Source organism: Acanthisitta chloris, unplaced genomic scaffold, assembly GCF_000695815.1.
Source record: "Acanthisitta chloris isolate BGI_N310 unplaced genomic scaffold, ASM69581v1 scaffold20555, whole genome shotgun sequence".
Classification (NCBI taxonomy): domain Eukaryota; kingdom Metazoa; phylum Chordata; class Aves; order Passeriformes; family Acanthisittidae; genus Acanthisitta; species Acanthisitta chloris.
The window spans coordinates 575-6,552 of record NW_008674521.1 but is presented as its reverse complement, the minus strand read 5'-3'; positions in this window follow the sequence as shown (position 1 = coordinate 6,552).

Below are 5,978 nucleotides of genomic sequence, written 5' to 3'. Positions count from 1 at the left end.
GGCATTGTGCCCAGGAATTGAAACACAGTGGCTGCAGAATTTTACAGCCTCAGATTGTGTCATTTCTTCAGCATTTGCAGAAGAGGATGAGAAACAGAGATGAAATACAAAATGGGAAGGGTTTGTGTGTCAGCAAATTCTGTCTGTAAGAGTTAGCAAGCAGCTGGGGCTCAGGTTGCACATGCTGCAGTTGGTGCAGTTAGAAAGGTACAGTTCTGCAGGGGAATTTTGGGGCAAAACCTCTCTAGTTTCAACACAGTGTTCCTTGAGAGGGCTTGATATTCAATATGCTGCTGCCTTTATCAGCTCAGGAAGGAATTTTTTATACAAGAGTTAGGCCAGTCCTCCCTCCAAAACTGTGCCAGGAACAAACAGAGCTCTATTTTAATCAGAACACTGATACCTGTCTGTCTCAGGCTTTCTGTGCTGAGGGAGAGGGTTAGCCTGGCCTGTGAATATCTCCCAAGTGAATTTTGGGTGAGGTCCACTCACCGTTCCAACCTGTTTCTTTGCTTGAGCATTTGGACAGTAGTTCTCTCAAACTCAGTGCAGTTTTTACTGACAAGCTCAGCTGTGCAAATTACCCCTGCAACGAGTCAACCTACCTTAAATTCAGCTCATTCCTTAAGAAATTTGCCATCCAGGTAATGAATTCCCTGTTTCTGGGTCTCTGCATTCATCCCTCAGGCAGATCTTGTTCTCTCTGGGAAGAAATGCTGCAAAACACAGACAGGTCCTCAGTGCAGCAGTGGTGGGACTTTTGGAGCTGCTGCAAACCCTCTCAACTCTGTCCTTCTCTCTTGCAGCACAGTGAGAACACAGAGTGCAAGCTAATAAGGCATTAACATGCAGCCTGGCAGCAGAGAGCAGCCTTGGGGATTCCAAGCAAATGGAGAGTCAGTTTTGTATAGTGCTGCTTTGTTTCTCGCTTGAAAGTTCTTTTTCTGCTTTGCTTTGTCAGCCTCTTTTGATGAGCCTGAAGCTTGTCAGGCTTTAACCCCAGCTGCCACCACCAGCATGAAGTGGATTTGTGGGCAGGAACCCACGCTCTCTTCTCTAGCACAGGGATTTCATCCTGGCTCCCCTTGTGCTGAGATAAGGCACAGTGGAAAAGAGAACAGAACAGATGTGTTGTCCCTGTCTTTTTTTCCTGCTTAGGTTCAGAGATGTCTCTCTTCAAACACTTCACAGAGTCCCTGATGGAGGAGGTCATGAAGCTGAGGACAAGCTCAGCACCTGGGAGTTAACCCTCCCTGTACTTACGAGCCTTCTCCACTCCCTCAGTGCTGCCCTGTAGCTCAGAAAAGCTGTCAAGTGCCTCTCTTACAAAAAAAACCCAGTTCATTGCCATATTTTTCCTGCTCACCTTGCCAGTAGCATCAGAAGAAAGAGCATCTTGCAACTCACAATCCTCTCTGGACAATTTGAGGAATAAATCCTGGATCGAAAGATAGACACAGTTTCATCCAAGTGAGCTGCAGTTTGTTCCTGTTCAGCTCCATCCTGATGATTATGTAGAGGGGAAGAAATCATCCCACCTCTGACAGATATTTTAAGGGCCTACAGCAGTGAGTGGATCCCTTTGAAAAGCTTCCTGAGCTGGGGCAGGGGTGTGGAGGCTGCTATGCAGTGGCTGCTAAATTCAGCTGGTAACTTGCAGCTGGAGATTCTGATTTTGCTTACACAAAAGTGTGAATCAATACTATTTTCACAGGAGCAGAGCAGAGGCAATCTGCTGTCCTTCCTTGTCTCCTGTCCCAGTGGAGATCAAACCACTCTCCAGTAAAATGACTCTGAATCAATCCATGAAGCACAGAGAAGCAACTGGGAGTGCTGTATGTTACAGAACACATATGGCTCACTGGCATATGCTGCAAACCTTTTCTCAAGTGCCACAACACTCATTTCTTTAAACATATGCTTGTTTGGGGTGCACAGAGGCATTTTCTCTTTTTCTTTCTGCACACATACAGACCACCACGGGATGCCTTGACAAAGAGACTAAGACAACTATAAACCAGTTTATTTGGAGAGTCTGTACCTGGAAATCTGCAATCTTCCTGTTGTCACATATTGGGGGGTCTGAACACAGGCCAAATTGTCCAGGGCTTCTCAGTTTTCACCTTAATTTTTAAATACATTCCCACAGCACTTGCACAGAGTGAGCTGCCTTCGATTTCTTCATGTGCTGACTCTTGCAGCAACCAGTTCCCAGTTTTCAAGGTATGAGACTGATTTTCTTGCAGTACATGTCATTGTGCTGAATATAAGACTCTGTGGCAGATCCTTGGAAGCAGCAGCCCTGTGCACCCTAACCCATCACTCAGGGAACAAAATCAATGCAAATGTTTTCCTCAGTGCCTGCAAAACCACACACAGCTGGTCCTCAGCCCCAGGATCTCTCTGGCACATTCAATGTGCTGTTTGAGCTATGGCATCTTTTTAGGGATGTAGCTAAGCTTGATGTGAAACCACCACAACCCCTTGCTTTCCAGGAAGGTTTCAGTGTTTCTTTTTCCTCGTGGATAAGCACCAGCCTGTTAAAATCCAGTGCTTCCATTCTCATTTGAATTTCTCTGGCTTCAGTTTGCAGTCAGTCATCCTTACGCCTCTCTCATAAAAGCAGTGTGAGTCCCCAGCATTTCCTCACTAGGAAAGCCTTCACTCCATACAAATTCTTGTCATAGGCCACTCTTTGATAAGCTCTGAGTTTTTTTCAGTCTCTCACTGTGCTAATGGTGGTGACAGACTAGTGGTGACAACACTCACTGCTGGCACAGGCTGGTGCATATAGTTAAGGTCAGTTTTGCTGCAAGCATTTGGCTATGGACATTCCTTGTTAGGATTTTGCCAGCTCTTAGCTCCAAATATGAGTCCTCTAAACACTTGGGCTGAGCCAAAGGTTGTTTCCTACCCTGGAGCTCAGCAGGGCACTTCCATGAAGCAGCCACAGAGTGCCTGATGGATGCATCAGATTTTAAAGTACAGTTGAACTGCTGGGAATAAATGATCTTTGATGAATTGTTAGTTTTCCTTTTGGCCTGTTGCCAGGTGTTTACCTGTGGAGAGCTTTCCAAACTGGCTGTAACATGAATTAATGTACATTAGAGTGGTTAAATATAGACTGTATTGACACAGGAGAGCCCTCCTGTCCTGGGCTCCACTCAGCCAAGTGGCAGAGGATCAGCTGATCCCCCTGCAACAGCTCCAGTTTAGAACTCTGGGTTGGGGCTGTGGGTGGCTCGTGCCCTCCCTGAGGTGTGAGGAGGAAACAGATTTCAGTCTTCACGTGAGTGAAATGGGAAGGAAGCTGGTGGCAAGGGGGAACAGAGTTGGAAATTGCAGCCACAGCCAACAGCTGCTCCTGCTCTGCAAACCCTCACTCTGTGCAGGACAAAAGCATGAAGTTCAGCTTTAAATGGAAAAACACTCCAGCAGAGCCTCTGTGCTCTAAATTAAGCCATGACTGAGCCAAGAGGGGGATTGGATTTCTCCCCTTATCCTCTCCAGCTCCCAGGCTGGCTGCTCCTGTGGGACAGGGTGGCCTCACTCAACAAATGCCACCTAAATCCCTGTGCATCTCCTCTTACAGCTCTGAAACCCATCCACAGGCAGGGGCTGAAGTCCTGGGCTCAGAGCAGCTCATGTCTCAGGGAGAAGAGGGATCTGTGGGGTGCAGTGTGGCAGCAAGGGATGGGAGGGACATTCCACTGTGTCACTGACCTAATTGGGACATTTTTGCAGGAACTGGAGGGGTTGTGAGGAGAGGAGCTGATGGCAGTGGGGTTTGACCTGATGCTGGTGATAGGAGTTTGTGGGAGTCTTCTTCAGAGTCCTTTCCCAGAGCAGCAGGAGGTCCTGAGACCTTAGATGGGGTCAGTGTGTGCCATGGGGGATGGTTGGAGCCATTCTGGGAGTGCTGAGGGGGCTCCTGGGCATGATGATGGATGGATGGATGGATGGATGGATGGATGGATGACACATCCCCCTCTCCTGAGCTGTCCTGCTAGCAGGGAGGTGCCTGCTGAGGTCCTGGTGGGGTTGGCATGTTCCCAGTGACATGTTTGTATGAGGACATGCGATGGGACAATGTAAGACTGTAGAAAATAACCCATGTGGGGCCTGTAAAATTTCTGGAGAGGAACTTCTGACAAGGGCATGCAGTGACAGGACAACAGGGAATGGTTTTATACTGACAGAGGGAAAGTTTAGATTAGGTATTAGGAAGAAATTCTTCCCTGTGAGGGTGGTGAGGCACTGGCAGACATTGCCCTGAGAAGCTGTGGCTGCTCCATCCCTGGAAGTGTTGAAGGCCAGGTTAGATGGGGCTTGGAACAACCTGGTGTGGTGGAAGTTGTTCCTGCCTATGGCAGGGGGTTGGAACTGGATGACCCTAAAGCTCCCTACCAACCCAAACCAATCAATGATTCTATGATTCTGTGATTATAACGCTCTCTTCCTGTTCACCCATTAAAGATCTGCTCCAAGCAGCAGGAAGACAGCAGCCAGAAGGTTTGGTCTCCCCTTCAAATATCTCTAGTTTGTGCTGTGCCTTGCTGAGATGGAGCTGAGCACCTTTTGTTGGACCCCACCACCCTCTCACTCACTTTCTCATACACTGAAGAGAAACCTTGCCCTCAGTTCATGTGCACAACTTCCAGCAACCTGCCAAATGTTTGAAAAATAGCATTTAAAGCCACTCAGAGCCATAAACACTGGAATCGTGAAACACAGAGTCAACCCCTGTGCTGAGGAAGATGTGCTAGTCACATTGAAAATAAATCTTATTATATTAGAAATCAAGGCAGGGGAGGGTGTTCTAATTTTTTGTAGCATGTATAAATTAAAGCTACATGACTTTTATCACCACAGTTCCCAGAGCCTCATGAAAAACCACTGCCCAGCCCTTTACCTGTGCTGCACCTTGTATCCACCAAGATCACAAATTACTCAGAATTAAAAAAACGAAGAAGATAAAGATCAAATATTGGCCTGAAACTCTCTGGATGCCAATGGCAAGGGAGAGCAATACGATGGGAATGATCCTCTGGGAGCCACTTCTGGGAGCCCTCCTGACATCCTTTGCATCCCTGAAAGTGAGATCCTGTCACCTCCAGCCACGTGGCCACGCAACGGGGCCCATTGTGCCCCCAACAGAGGGAACACTCAGAAGGATTTGGGGGCTGGTTTTGGTTTCTGCATGGATTGGGACAGAGGGTGAGTGTTGGGGAACTAGGGGGATGACAAAGACCTGTCTGTCCCCACTGTCCCTTTCCTCCTTACCTCCCTGTACCTGCCCAGCACTGCAGTGAGCTAATGTCAGTCTGCACTGACAGACAATTTGCACCCACTGCCAGAGGGATAGACACTATTTTCCCTCCTGCTGAGGCTTCTTGATGTATGGCCGTGGCTGGCCATAAACCCCAGTCTGCCTCGGGCACGAAGAATGTGAGGAATTGTGTCCCTGTGCTTATCTGCACCGATCACGTAATTACTTCACCTCTAAGCACCCAGTCAATTACACCAAGGTCTGAGCAGGGATGGAGCTGCAGCAGCAGGATGCAGACTGTGGCTCCAGGGCATCCAAGGGGATGAATCCTGCCCTGGCTGCTGCAGATTAAAGTGGCTTGTTAGGTGCTGAAAGCGTTGGCCACACAGCCAAGGCCAGGGCTGTCCATCAAGAGCATCTCTCAGCGTAAACCAGGTTAAAAAAAAGATGCTAAAAAGTCTTTCTGTTCACAACCAGTGCCAACAGCAAAGCATCCTGGAGATGCTCCCTCCGGAGCCCAGAACACATCAACTCACCCCAAACCAGACAACTCATGAGGTATTTATAAAATCCAGAGTTCTCTGCCTCGTTTCTCTCCCCTGACCTCCCTCCCACCCCCCCAGCAGAGGAGGCTCAGGGATGTTGGCCCCAATGTGAGCTCTCCCCAAATCTCACAGGGGTTTGGTAGGAAGGTTTGGCCACCAGGCAC